Here is a 16,306-nt window from a genome sequence, read left to right as displayed (position 1 = left end):
CAGCCTTCATGAGTTTTACACGCTTCACATGCTGTTCCTGAGCTTTAAATGCACACTTTGGTACAATATGTTGTCCCCGCAATTCCTTCTACCCAAATCAATTTAAACTTCATTTGTTTTCATATTTATGACATTTCAAGTCATTCTCAAATGCTTCTCCTGAGCTGAAATGTACACTTTGGTAAAATATGTCATTCCCGCAATTCCTTCAGCCAAAATCAACTTAAAAATCATTTGCCTCCTTATTTATCACATTTCAAGTCATTCTGAAGAAGAAATTTGTTTGTCAAAATTAAGATCACTTTAACTGCAGCTTTCGTGATTTTTATTCACGTAAAATGCTGCTCCTGAGTTGAAATTCACACTTTGGTAAAATATGTTGTCCCCGCAATTCCTTCAATCCAAATCAATTTAAACATCATTTGCTTCTTTATTTATCACATTTCAAGTCATTCTGAAGAAGAAATTTGTCTGAAAACATAAAGTTCAAATTACTGCAGCCTTGATGATTTTTGTTCCTGTAAAATCCTGTTCCTGAGCTGGAATGCACGCTTTGGTAAAATATGTTGTCCCCACAATTCCTTCAACCCAAATCAATTTAAAAATCATTTGCCTCCTTATTTATCACATTTCAAGTCATTCTGAAGAAGAAATTTGTCTGAAAACTTAAAGTTCAAATTACTGCAGCCTTCATGAGTTTTACACGCTTCACATGCTGTTCCTGAGCTTTAAATGCACACTTTGGTAAAATATGTTGTCCTGACAATTGCTTCATACAAAATGAATTTAACCATCATTTGCCTTCATATTTATCACATTTCAAGTCATTCTGAAGACGAAATTTTTTTTTGAAAACATGTAGTTCACGTTAAATCAGCCTTCATGATTCTTAGACGCTTAAAATGCTGCTCCTGACCTGAAATGTACACTTTGGTAAAATATGTCATTCCCGCAATTCCTTCAATCTAAATCAATTTAAACATCATTTGCCTCTTTATTTATAACATTTCAAGTCATTCTGAAGAAGAAATTTGTTTGTCAAAATTAAGATCACTTTAACTGCAGCTTTCGTGATTTTTATTCACATAAAATGCTGCTCCTGAGTTGAAATGCACACTTTGGTAAAATATGTTGTCCCCGCAATTCCTTCAATCCAAATCAATTTAAACATCATTTACCTCTTTATTTATCAAATTTTAAGTCATTCTGAAGAAGAAATTTGTCTGAAAACTTAAAGTTCAAATTACTGCAGCCTTCATGAGTTTTACACGCTTCACATGCTGTTCCTGAGCTTTAAATGCACACTTTGGTAAAATATGTTGTCCTGACAATTGCTTCATACAAAATGAATTTAAACATCATTTGCCTCTTGATTTATCAAATTTCAAGTCATTCTGAAGAAGAAATTTGTCTGAAAACATAAAGTTCAAATTACTGCAGCCTTGATGATTTTTGTTCCTATAAAATCCTGTTCCTGAGCTGGAATGCACACTTTGGTAAAATATGTTGTCCCCACAATTCCTTGAACCCAAATGAATTTAAATATCATTTGCTTTCTTATTTATCACATTTCAAGTCATTCTGAAGAAGAAATCTGTTTGTCAAAATTAAGATCACTTTAACTGCAGCTTTCGTGATTTTTATTCACGTAAAATGCCGCTCCTGAGTTGAAAGGCACACTTTGGTAAAATATGCTGTCCCCGCAATTCCTTCAATCCAAATCAATTTAAACATCATTTGTCTCCTTATTTATCACATTTCAAGTCATTCTGAAGAAGAAATTTGTTTGTCAAAATTAAGATAACTTTAACTGCAGCTTTCATGATTTTTATTCACGTAAAATGCTGCTCCTGATGTGAAATGCACATTTTGGTAAAATATGTTGTCCCTGCAATTCCGTGAACCCAAATCAACTTAAACATCATTTGCCTCCTTATTTATCACATTTCAAGTCATTGTGAAGAAGAAATGTGTTTGTCAAAATTAAGATAACTTTAACTGCAGCTTTCGTGATTTTTATTCACGTAAAATGCCGCTCCTGAGTTGAAATGCACACTTTGGTAAAATATGCTGTCCCCGCAATTCCTTCAATCCAAATCAATTTAAACATCATTTGTCTCCTTATTTATCACATTTCAAGTCATTCTGAAGAAGAAATTTGTTTGTCAAAATTAAGATAACTTTAACTGCAGCTTTCATGATTTTTATTCACGTAAAATGCTGCTCCTGATGTGAAATGCACATTTTGGTAAAATATGTTGTCCCTGCAATTCCGTGAACCCAAATCAATTTAAACATCATTTGCCTCCTTATTTATCACATTTCAAGTCATTGTGAAGAAGAAATGTGTTTGTCAAAATTAAGATAACTTTAACTGCAGCTTTCGTGATTTTTATTCACGTAAAATGCTGCTCCTGAGGTGAAATGCACATTTTGGTAAAATATGTTGTCCCTGCAATTCCGTGAACCCAAATCAACTTAAACATCATTTGCCTCCTTGTTTCTCACATTTCAAGTCATTCTGAGGAAGAAATTTGTTTGAAAACATGTAGTCCACGTTACTGCAGCCTTCATGATTTTTTAGACACTTCAAATGCTGTTCCTGAGCTGAAATGCACACTTTGGTACAATATGTTGTCCCCGCAATTCCTGCAATCCAAACCAATTTAAAAATCATTTGCCTTCATATTTACCACAGTTCAAGTCATTCTGAAGGAGAAATTTGTTTGAAAACATGAGGTTCACGTTACTGCAGCTTTCATGATTTTTAGACGCTGCAAATGCTGCTCCTGAGCTTTAAATGCACACTTTGGTCAAATATGTTGTCCCCGCAATGCTTTCAATCCAAATCAACTTAAACATCATTTGCCTTCTTATTTATCACATTTCAAGTCATTCTGAAGAAGAAATTTGTCTGAAAACATGTCGTTCACGTTACTGCAGCCTTCATGATTTTTCGACGCTTAAAATGCTGTTCCTGAGCTGAAATGCACACTTTGGTACAATATGTTGTCCCCGCAATTCCGTGAACCCAAATCAACTTAAACATCATTTGCCTCCTTATTTATCACATTTCAAGTCATTCTGAGGAAGAAATTTGTTTGAAAACATGTAGTCCACGTTACGGCAGCCTTCATGATTTTTTTAGACACTTCAAATGCTGCTCCAGAGCTTAAATGCACACTTTGGTAAAATATGTTGTCCTGACAATTGCTTCATACCAAATGAATTTAAACATCATTTGCCTTCATATTTATGACATTTCAAGTCATTCTGAAGAAGAAATTTGTTTGTCAAAATTAAGATCCCTTTAACTGCAGCTTTCATGATTTGTTTCACATGAAATGCTGCTCCTTAGCTGAAATGTACACTTTGGTAAAATATGTAGTTCCCGCAATTTCTTCAGCCAAAATCAACTTAAACGTCATTTGCCTCTTTAATTATCACATTTCCAGTCATTCTGAAGAGAAATTTGTCTGAAAACATAATGTTCAAATTACTGCAGCCTTCATGAGTTTTAGACGCTTCAAATGCTGTTCCTGAGCTTTAAATGCACACTTTGGTACAATATGTTGTCCCCGCAATTCCTTCTACCCAAATCAATTTAAACTTCATTTGTTTTCATATTTATGACATTTCAAGTCATTCTCAAATGCTTCTCCTGAGCTGAAATGTACACTTTGGTAAAATATGTCATTCCCGCAATTCCTTCAGCCAAAATCAACTTAAAAATCATTTGCCTCCTTATTTATCACATTTCAAGTCATTCTGAAGAAGAAATTTGTTTGTCAAAATTAAGATCACTTTAACTGCAGCTTTCGTGATTTTTATTCACGTAAAATGCTGCTCCTGAGTTGAAATTCACACTTTGGTAAAATATGTTGTCCCCGCAATTCCTTCAATCCAAATCAATTTAAACATCATTTGCTTCTTTATTTATCACATTTCAAGTCATTCTGAAGAAGAAATTTGTCTGAAAACATAAAGTTCAAATTACTGCAGCCTTGATGATTTTTGTTCCTGTAAAATCCTGTTCCTGAGCTGGAATGCACGCTTTGGTAAAATATGTTGTCCCCACAATTCCTTCAACCCAAATCAACTTAAAAATCATTTGCCTCCTTATTTATCACATTTCAAGTCATTCTGAAGAAGAAATTTGTCTGAAAACTTAAAGTTCAAATTACTGCAGCCTTCATGAGTTTTACACGCTTCACATGCTGTTCCTGAGCTTTAAATGCACACTTTGGTAAAATATGTTGTCCTGACAATTGCTTCATACAAAATGAATTTAACCATCATTTGCCTTCATATTTATCACATTTCAAGTCATTCTGAAGACGAAATTTTTTTTTGAAAACATGTAGTTCACGTTAAATCAGCCTTCATGATTCTTAGACGCTTAAAATGCTGCTCCTGACCTGAAATGTACACTTTGGTAAAAATGTCATTCCCGCAATTCCTTCAATCTAAATCAATTTAAACATCATTTGCCTCTTTATTTATAACATTTCAAGTCATTCTGAAGAAGAAATTTGTTTGTCAAAATTAAGATCACTTTAAACTTCAGCTTTCGTGATTTTTATTCACATAAAATGCTGCTCCTGAGTTGAAATGCACACTTTGGTAAAATATGTTGTCCCCGCAATTCCTTCAATCCAAATCAATTTAAACATCATTTACCTCTTTATTTATCAAATTTTAAGTCATTCTGAAGAAGAAATTTGTCTGAAAACTTAAAGTTCAAATTACTGCAGCCTTCATGAGTTTTACACGCTTCACATGCTGTTCCTGAGCTTTAAATGCACACTTTGGTAAAATATGTTGTCCTGACAATTGCTTCATACAAAATGAATTTAAACATCATTTGCCTCTTGATTTATCAAATTTCAAGTCATTCTGAAGAAGAAATTTGTCTGAAAACATAAAGTTCAAATTACTGCAGCCTTGATGATTTTTGTTCCTATAAAATCCTGTTCCTGAGCTGGAATGCACACTTTGGTAAAATATGTTGTCCCCACAATTCCTTGAACCCAAATGAATTTAAATATCATTTGCTTTCTTATTTATCACATTTCAAGTCATTCTGAAGAAGAAATCTGTTTGTCAAAATTAAGATCACTTTAACTGCAGCTTTCGTGATTTTTATTCACGTAAAATGCTGCTCCTGAGTTGAAATGCACACTTTGGTAAAATATGCTGTCCCCGCAATTCCTTCAATCCAAATCAATTTAAACATCATTTGTCTCCTTATTTATCACATTTCAAGTCATTCTGAAGAAGAAATTTGTTTGTCAAAATTAAGATAACTTTAACTGCAGCTTTCATGATTTTTATTCACGTAAAATGCTGCTCCTGATGTGAAATGCACATTTTGGTAAAATATGTTGTCCCTGCAATTCCGTGAACCCAAATCAACTTAAACATCATTTGCCTCCTTATTTATCACATTTCAAGTCATTGTGAAGAAGAAATGTGTTTGTCAAAATTAAGATAACTTTAACTGCAGCTTTCGTGATTTTTATTCACGTAAAATGCTGCTCCTGAGGTGAAATGCACATTTTGGTAAAATATGTTGTCCCTGCAATTCCGTGAACCCAAATCAACTTAAACATCATTTGCCTCCTTGTTTCTCACATTTCAAGTCATTCTGAGGAAGAAATTTGTTTGAAAACATGTAGTCCACGTTACTGCAGCCTTCATGATTTTTTAGACACTTCAAATGCTGTTCCTGAGCTGAAATGCACACTTTGGTACAATATGTTGTCCCCGCAATTCCTGCAATCCAAACCAATTTAAAAATCATTTGCCTTCATATTTACCACAGTTCAAGTCATTCTGAAGGAGAAATTTGTTTGAAAACATGAGGTTCACGTTACTGCAGCTTTCATGATTTTTAGACGCTGCAAATGCTGCTCCTGAGCTTTAAATGCACACTTTGGTCAAATATGTTGTCCCCGCAATGCTTTCAATCCAAATCAACTTAAACATCATTTGCCTTCTTATTTATCACATTTCAAGTCATTCTGAAGAAGAAATTTGTTTCAAAACATGTAGTTCAGGTTACTGCAGCCTTCATGAGTTTTAGACGCTTAAAATGCTGATCCTGAGCTGAAATGCACACTTTGGTAAAATATGTTGTCCCCGCAATTCCTTCAATCCAAATCAATTTAAACACCATTTGCTTTCATATTTATCACATTTGAAGTCATTCTGACTTGTTTGTTTGAAAACATGAGGTTCACGTTACTGCAGCTTTCATGATTTTTAGACGCTTAAAATGCTGCTCCTGAGCTGACATGCAACACTTTGGTAAAATATGTAGTTCCCGCAATTTCTTCAGCCAAAATCAACTTAAACATCATTTGCCTCTTTATCACATTTCAAGTCATTCTGAAGAAGTAATTTGTGTGTCAACATTAAGATCACTTTACTGCAGCCTTCATGATTTTTAGGCACTTCAAATGCTGTTCCTGAGCTGAAATGCACACTTTGGTACATTATGTTGTCCCCGCAATCAATTCAACCCAAATCAATTTAAACATCATTTGCCTCTTTAATTATCACATTTCAAGTCATTCTGAAGAAGAAATTTGTTTGAAAACAAGAAGTCCACGTTACTGCAGCCTTCATGATTTTTAGGCGCTGAAAATGCTGCTCCTGAGCTGAAATGCACACTTTGGTAAAATATGTTGTCCCCGCAATTCCTTCAATCCAAATCAATTTAAACATCATTTGCCTCCTTATTTATCACATTTCAAGTCATTCTGAAGAAGAAATTTGTTTGAAAACATGTAGTTCACATTACTGCAGTCTTCATGATTTTTCGATGCTTCAAATGCTGTTCCTGAGCTGAAATGCACACTTTGGTAAAATATGTTGTCCCTGCAATTCCTTCAACCCAAATCAACTTAAACATCATTTGTCTTCTTATTTATCACATTTCAAGTCATTCTGAAGAAGACATTTGTGTGTCAACATGAAGATCACTTTACCGCAGTCTTCATGATTTTTCGATACTTCAAATGCTGTTCCTGAGTTTTAAATGAACACTTTGGTAAAATATATTGTTCCCGCAATTCCTTCAATCCAAATCAATTTAAACATCATTTGCCTCCTTATTTATCACATTTGAAGTCATTCTCAAGAAGAAATTTGTTTGAAAACGTAAAGTTCACTTTCCTGCAGCCTTCATGATTTTTAGACGCTTAAAATGCTGCTCTTTACCCGAAATGCACACTTTGGTAAAATATGTAGTTCCCGCAATTTCTTCAGCCAAAATCAACTTAAACATCATTTGCCTCTTTATCACATTTCAAGTCATTCTGAAGAAGTAATTTGTGTGTCAACATTAAGATCACTTTACTGCAGCCTTCATGATTTTTAGACACTTCAAATGCTGTTCCTGAGCTGAAATGCATACTTTGGTACAATATGTTGTCCCCGCAATCAATTCAACCCAAATCAATTTAAACATCATTTGCCTTCATATTTATCACATTTCAAGTCATTCTGAAGAAGTTTGTTTGAAAGATGAAGTTCACGTTACTGCAGCCTTCATGATTTTTAGATGCTTCAAATGCTGTTTCTGAGCTGAAATGCACGCTTTCGTCAAATATGTTGTATCCCCGCTATTAATTCAAACCAAATCAATTTAAATATCATACCCATAACAGGGTATCACAATGACAGTAGTGGTTAATGTTTATCTATTTCAGAAGCCAAATACACACATCATTTTCTCCTTCGTTTTTCTCCCTGGTCTTTTTGGAGTCATTTGCTCTGGAGCAGTGGTTCCCAACCTGGGGTCCGCGCCCCCCCTAGGGGGGGCGCCAGAGATCTGAGGGAGGTCACGAAGCTTTGTCTGCTCTGAGGCTGTGATGTTATAAAAAATAGATTTTTACATTCTGGATAAAATCAGAGTAACAGACTCACTGTGTCATCACAAGTCTACTTATAAAACATTTTAAAAACACATTTATTTGGTCTTTCTTCAGGTTGGCTCACAAGTTCATCCCGATTCATTAGTTTGTGTGCAGTTAGAAAATTACTGACGTTTCCGTCAGTAATTTTCAGACACCGTTTCCGGTGTCTGAAAAACGCAAAACGGGTGAAGATTCATCAGTACCTAAAAACTCCGGCTATGTCATTATTATATATAATGTCATTATTTTTGTAGGTATTTTGTCATAAACCAAGAAATTCTTACCTGATGATGTTAGTTAATGAAATTTACCTGTTATTTAATTAATCTACAAAAAACCATTAACCAGATGGCAAATCTTGTTAGAAAGTACATTCTCTGTAAAATGTGACATCTGTTTAGTTGGATGTCATTCGTTCTGAACCCACATGCAACAAGCTTGGCTAAAAGTCGTCTGTTCGCAATATAATTTCAGAAATCTTCCTTTTTATCCCACTGTTGTTGAGCTCTGCACCGCATCATTACTATTCTGGAGCAGGATGTATTCCCTGAATTTCATATTTTCAGATTTCAAATGCTTTTAAGTAATCTGTTTGGATATGTTTAGTACACTGTTGATAATCACAGAGCAATGGTAGCAGGTCAACTGATGTGGATGCAACATGCCCACCATCTGTGTGCAACATTTAATCTCTGGAAGGATTAATCTGCACGTTTTCCTACATGCATAATGCACTCAATTTTGCCAAAATAGTGTATAATAATAGCCTTTATAAAAATAAAAAACACTCCAGTCCTGCATTTGAAGGCGACAATGAGATAATTATTCCTCCAGAGAAAAGCATGTGATTTAAAAAGTGTAACAGGGAAATGAGTGTATTCAGCTTTAATACATTGCTACTTTTGTGTCCTTTAAAGGCAACAGATTACCGCTGAAAACAGGCTGGATTACACTCAAAGAATCTTCTACATGATAGTCGCCTACCAGCAATGATGAATGATTTGCTCCAGTATGAATCTCTACATTTCAATTTCAGGGAATTCTGTTAAAAAAAAAAAAAACTAAAACTAAAAATCCTTCCAACCATATTTTTCCTTTTGGTCTGTCAGTTAAACACTCCCACAAGTCATGTGAAGGATTTGTTTTAATTAAACCTGCTCCCGCTCCATTGCCTCTGAGTCAAATTGAATGCTCAAATTTAATACCAAGATTATTTTCCTTATACAGTAATAGCTTTGTAATGTATTCAGCGAAGGGCTTCTCCTAAGGCACTCGTTAAAAGGCATGAAAGAAATTAACAGCCAACAGAGTCTTTATCTCGCTCATACGCTAAAACGGGTTACCCATAAGGAAAAGTGCTCTGCAGCTATTTGAGGATGTTTTATAAAGCAACGATACCTCAAGGTATGGTTTGGGCATGCAATTCTAATTGCACAGCAGTGGGAAGATGTTGGAGGAATGAAGACAATGTTCTCCTACTGATTATTTAATAGACCAACACATTAGCTGAGCACAGCATATTTTCACTGTACGAAATTTGTGAAATCTTTACTGCTGTTAAAGTCAAAGTACAAAAACTTCTTGACATAATTTAATAATCCCGAACAGACTGGCTGTATATAAAGTGAGTAATTCCTTGTCCATTCTCCCTTAACATCATAACTGTTTACCTGTCCTGCTGTATTCATTGTCTGATATCACACCTCGCAGACGATCAGTGATTATTTTCTGGATTTATGATACGGTGTCCCACAGTATTTTATCCCCTGCAATAGACTCTGCACTCTTTCTTTGATTTATAATAGCCTCTGCCCTGCACCATGGTACAGTATGCTGCTTTACGCTGTGGTATAGCAGCGCTGGTCAGTAGCCCTTGGAGGTGATTTATGAGCAATGGGATTTCCGGTCAGAACAGCTTAATTGCGCCTGTATATTCTGCAGAGCAATCCTTGAGAAAGGGATAAGGTAATGAGGGGGAAAATGAGTGGAAGACACTTTGGCTGTAAATCAGCCTCCTTACATCTGCCAAGAAGAAACGTTTTAAAAAAAAAAAAAACACTAAGTACACCTGCACCAACGCTGTGAAGCTTCAAGTTCACTTGAATGACATCCTGACAAGTCAATGGAGTGGCTTTTTTATTGCACCTTCATTTTTCTTCCCTCTCGTCACCCACTGGTGGACTCTTTGTCCCAGGAGGGAGCCCAGGTGAGCCTGAGTATGCAGGTAGCTGCCTGGATCTTTCCTCCTCTACTCTTCACTCAGGACCCTTCGATATTCTGTCTCATTAGGAGCTTGGCACCTGGATTCAGAACCTTGTTTTGCGCAGTGCATGAGGATGAATGGATCCCACAGGGAGCTGGGGGAATATTGAAGAGTATGTGTGGAGCTGTACAGAAAGTACAGGTAGCAGCTGTAATGCTGACAGTGGGAGTCTGAGGAGGTGAATGATTGTGTGTTTGCTGCTGTGCCTCAATGCTGGCGCCAGAGCAGAGAGCTAAAGGAGGAGATCGGGCGCCAAAGAAGTGCAAAAGTAGACTCACAGTGGACTCAAGCCTGCTGAGGTTAGCACTATTGACTGACACCTGTCACTGTGTTTGTGTGTGTGTGTGTGTGTGTGCGTGCGTGCGTGCATGCGTGCGTGCGTGCGTGTGTGTGAGAATTTGTGAATGTGTGTGTGACCTGACAGAAGACATTTAAAGTTTCACAAATGCAATAAATCCAGCCATGTTGATTTTATTTTCATAAATTTTCCATTTCTAATACTTGCCCTCTGTCATATAGGTGGTAGACAGAATAGTGGAGATAGCTTTTAAAAAAAAAAAAAAAAAACAAGCCTCCAAAATGTCCCTAAATTTGAATTAATATCTTTTACTTTCAATAAATTAACTGAAAATAAACTAAAAATATAACCTTCATAAAGACTAAGAATAGGTGTGGCTAATAACTGACAGCAGTGCTTGACCTTGAGGCTTTCAAAACTCTCTTTTTTTATTGTCAAAATGAAATTGCATGTGTTGAGATGTGTTGGAGAAAGTTTCAGTTGTGTCTGACTATCCAACATTTTCACACTTACGTGCACTGTAAAGATGAAAAACCTATAAAGAAAGGGAAAATCTGGCAGCAAAGGTGTCAGAGAAAAAAACATTAAAAACGTAATATTCAGAAACTGTAAAAATTGTGAAAATAACAGCAAATAATGATACTTTTAGCTGGCTTGAATACAGTAAAACTGCATAATTTTGCAGTCACACATTGAAAAATAAAGAATTGCTCTTTCTTTTTACTGTATTTGTATAAATTTTTACTTGTACAGTATTCAATGTTCATATTATCTATAGTTTGTCAACATGTAAATGAATCAACCAATTTCTGTGATCTTACAAGATACTATCAAATTAAGTGTTTAAAAGTCAAAGTTATGCAAGGAAATTAGCAGAAAATGAATGTGTGGAGTAATATTTTATGTGTTGATAAAGAAGAGATGGTAGTGAGGTGAAAGCAGAAGGAACAGTGAAAGGCTTTACAGTTTTTTCCTCCTGTAACACACACATATACACACTAGTGGCAATAGAGCTGCCGTGCAAGCTGCTCATCTCCATTTGGATTCACTCGGGGCTCGGTGTCTTGCCCAAGGGCATTTTGGGATGTGGACAGGAGGATTTAGGGATTGAACCGGCAATCTTCTAACAGACAACATGCACATGAGTCACACTCGCTCACAAGGCCATGGGGAGGAATACAGATCTAATCTCAATGTTTGTCCCTCCTTGTAAGCCTCTTTTGTCAGCATGTGTGTTTGGGTCTTCCTCTATCTGTGTTTTCATTTCAAGGGGAAGTCCCACCATTCAGGGTTTTTGCTCCCAATTTTCTGCCGGGGTTACGGTGGTGACATTCACCATCATTTTGTCACTTTTCCTCTGGATTCATTTGTAATTTGTTCCATTGGTATTTCAACGCATTTGGACTTGGCAGAATCAGGCCAGAGTAAGACCCCAAATGTACTCCAAAGCTGTAAATTGGCTCCCATTTCTCTAACTACGTCCCTGCAGGCTCCCCATGAATGTGCACACAGTATGTAGGTTTAGTATAATCACAGTTTGAAAGGAAAAACTGACCCTGTGAACAGACGTTAAAAAAAAACTATGAAATATAGATTTCTTACCAAATAATTAAGCGCATGACACTGCTGGAAAAAACGGGGCCCAGAGTGGTGACGCCAGAATGTAAATGTTTTTCTGTGATTAAGTTGTCCTCCCGCTTTAAAAATAAAAAGAAAAATCACAAATGTATCTCCTGGGCAAACTACTTTTGAGCAGCTGCAAGATTTCCAGCGAGCCAGAAGCATTTGCATATTATCATTATCTGTTTTTTTCTTATGAAAATTCAAAGTGCACTGTGGCATAATCCTGGGAATACCTTCCTCTGCCATGGCGATGAAGAAATATGCAAATAACAAAGACGTGAACCTCAGGAGGAAGATCTTAAGTATATCCCAGTCATTTCCATTCACTTCCTCAGCGTTCATCAAACTCTGAGATGTCAGTCATCTAAAATTAGATGAGTGAGCAGAATAACATGTTTTTCTTGGGTATTTTTGGAATCGTGTTGCACGCAGCAAGACGTCCTCCAGTAAGCGTTTGGGTATTTTTTTCAGAGGAAAGAGATATGTGGCATAAGTCATCTTTCTATTCCAGATGTCAGGCTTGTCACGAATGACCTTTCACCTGCTTTGTTGCACAGATCCAGACATCTTCAATGCTGCAACAATAACATCAGTTATCACCTCAGATTTGGAACATAAAGGAAAAGTGAATTACAGTCTCTTCCAAACCTTGTCTAATGCTGTGTCTAATCCTTACAGTCACTGTATGAAAAATGAAATCCTGTTTGCCTGGTTTTTACATCGTGCTTCTATTATTTCATGTGTGAATAACAGTCTTTTCTGGTCCCCTAATATCTGATAATCTGGGTAATTCTCCCACTCCTGAATCCACACAGGATTTGCAGTAATTTTCGAACACAAGGGCTGTAATCACGCTGTCAGACCTGTCTGGACCTGCTAAAAGAAAGCCGCTGTTCATGATGCAAAGACTGCAGACAAACCTCTCAGATAAGTGAGGGCAGTTAGCAATGGCAGAGATGCTTTTTGATTGAAGATTTAATGTTACTGTGTATCCTTGAGGAGGATGTTGGTTATCGACCGTCCATAAAGACGAGAAGGCCTTGGCCAGGATCTGAGGCTATTGATCTGTAAGGGAAGTGAAGCCGTAACAGTTGCGTTCAGGTGGTTCTGTGGGAGAGGCCAGCAAGGTCATCTGGACCGGGCCAGGCCAGGCCAGGCTGCACCGCGATGTTGTGTACGTTTGATATGCAAAAAAAGATGAATCGATTTTCCATCAAGGTATTAGGATTCAGATTGTGCGAGGTGAAATGTCATCCACAGCGAATCTGGTTTTCAAAGATGGGGGTAAGGAGCATTGGATTTCGAACTGAGACATTTCATGCTGTGCTGCTGCTGAATGGTGGCTGAGAGGTACAGAAATGTGTGCAGGTGTAGAGTGGAGGAGAGGAAGAACAGCTACCATATCCCGAACAAACTCATTATGTTACAGTCTCCTTCCATTTTAAGCTATTTCACTCTTTGCTGGGTATTAAGAATCTAATGTGATCTTTTTTATGAGTTTCCAAAAGCCTATTCACATCCAAACCCATATCTCTTTTTAGCTAAATAGCAGCTAAATGGAGTTACAAAGAGCACTGAGAATTTTACTGACATATGGTTGTAGGCTGACAATCTTTTTTAGGTTGCATTTATTCCTTAGCTGGCAGCAGTAGAAGAGCTGGAGGCCTTTTAATCTATTGCCGCATGCATTTTTGTGTGTAGTGCAAAATCACCAAGTCCTAACAAAGCTTTTTCCTTGGAGCCTGTGCTAGAGGACACTCAGTGCCCCAAGAGAGAAGCAGGTCTTCATCTATCATCACATGCACTGTTTTTTGGGGTTGCAGTGATACAGTCTCCAAGCTTCGCTCCACGCGAATGCGATGTGGGAACACTGCAGAAAGCTCGTCGCTAAAAATAGTGCTTCTCTATACTATATGGTTCTCTTCCCCTTTCCTTGAAATCCTCTCAAGAGGATGATGCACACATTAAAATGTCAACAAGAATGGATCTATTTCACTTCCTAAATGAAGCCAGTTTTGTGAAGAGTGGGCCAGTGAAGGCAATGTGGTTTTGTTTCCATCTTGATCAAGCTTCTGTGGAAAATGAATATCTGTGACTGGAGAAGGATGGGAATATGTTACCTTCACAAGTAAAGAGCTTGTTGTCCTGTGAGTATAAGAGACATGCAAATATAACAACCCTTGGATAGGCAAGACAGAGGTTATAGATGTCTGCGTTCTTTCTACTTTTACACCAGTTTGCAGTTAAAAATAAGGAATCTAAAGACATATAGCTGAGTGCATGATAAAAAAATGAAAAAAATGAATTAACAACAATATTTGGGTTGTACCTAAATCATTAAGTGAACTAGAAACAGCTGTGGGAATAAGCCTGAGTGCAGAGCTGCCATACTAAAAAGATGAAGTTGCTGAAGAAGACACGGTTTTGCTGTTATAGTTTTTAAAAAAATCATACACTGGCAAAACTAAGCATAGCGACAAGCAGCAGAAAAAGAGACACCTCAAGACTGACTTTCCCTCACAATCTGAAAATGTCCAGCAGCACAAACAGCTCGTTTTCTGAAAAAAGGAAGTAGGCACCCCGGACATATGGCCGAACTTAATAATATTTGGATCTGAGCTGAAAAGTTTTACAAAAGTTTTGAAGCTGCATTTCTGCGAACAAGGTTGGGGATTTGGTCAGAATTGGTGGTTTTATCACAGCAGAAGAGCACATGTACACTCTGATCCATCATATCATACCCTAAGGGAATCATCTGACTTATTCTGCAGCAGACAAACATACAGTCAGAATCATAAACAACCAACCTCAATGACAAAAAGTATAAGGAGTTATGAAACAGACAGTGAGGCCTCCACTGAGTCCTGATGTCAACATCATAGAGTCGGTCTGTGATTACATAAATACACATGAAACACTGAAACAATTGTCCAAGATGCTTGAAACAACTTAACTGACAATCAAATATTGCAGAAGACCAACTAACTATGGTTTTTAAACATAACACCACAAATTATGCTGTCCAGCTAACAACATACTACTTTGCTTTGGAAGCAGTACTTGGTTATAGCTGGCCATGCTAATGTATGTGCATACAGGCAGAAATATGCATAACTAGAAAATGAATTGGATTCTTTTATATTTCAGTTTGAGTTGCCTAACTTAAATAATTGTAGTAAAAATTTAAATTTTTATCTCATAATTTGAATGGGAATTTATCACCTTGAAAATCGAGTAATTCAAGTTGAGAAACTTAAATTTAAAATATGAGATTCAAACTCAGATTTTTATTACAAGTATTAAGGTTGACCAATTCCAAATCAAGTACAAATGATTCAGATTCAGCTTCTAGTTGCACATATTTATGCCTAAAGAAGACCCCAACCTTGAGAGTTTTCCTGTTACTATAGCTCCATGTACACATCACCATAAAATCGAATGCCACTTTTATTCCAGACATGAAACCCAAAAATTTCCAACCTTCTGACCTAAACAATCATAGCCGGAGCTCAAAATGTGGAATTCAGGCTGTTGTTTTACACAGCTACTTCACTGAGAGCCCAAAGTAACTGAACATGGATGAACATGGTCCATGAATTACAAATTTAAGGTGATATAATCACTCACACTGTATAAACACGCAGAGTGATGGCCACACCTGCAGTCATCCCAACCATGAATATCCATAACCCCAGTAACAATTTTAGGCTGAAACACTCATATTGTACATGCAAAAACACATAAACAACAACACACTCACAATTTAGCCTTTTAGAAGTACTTACGTTCTATTTGAAGTGAACGTATTAATTTTTGTATGTTCAGTGTTGTTTTAAGTTGTACTAATCTTTGTTCTACCTGTTCTGGGGTATCTAGTCTTCTGCAGCTGTGGTCATCTGGATGGCTTTTGGCAAAAGACCTGAAGGGGAGCAGCAGGCTTTTATACAGACCACACCAACTGCTGCCACTTCAAAGAGGGGACCAGGTTTATTTGATTTAAATATTGCTTTATTAATTTGATTTGTGTTGCACAGTTAAGTATATTTTGTGTTTATCTATTACTATTCTTTTGATAAAGTAGACAAGTTGCACTATTTTGTGTTTTTTGTTGTTACTTCAGGTTTAGGTGTTGCAAGTTTCCCCTATTGTTTGTAACTGGTGTGATTAGCCAGTATATATATCCTCTTTTAGTTCAGTGGT

The sequence above is a fragment of the Amphiprion ocellaris genome, chromosome 13 (genome assembly GCF_022539595.1).
Source record: "Amphiprion ocellaris isolate individual 3 ecotype Okinawa chromosome 13, ASM2253959v1, whole genome shotgun sequence".
Classification (NCBI taxonomy): Eukaryota; Metazoa; Chordata; class Actinopteri; family Pomacentridae; genus Amphiprion; species Amphiprion ocellaris.
The sequence above is the reverse complement of the archived record's forward strand: the minus strand, read 5'-3'. Positions refer to the sequence as shown.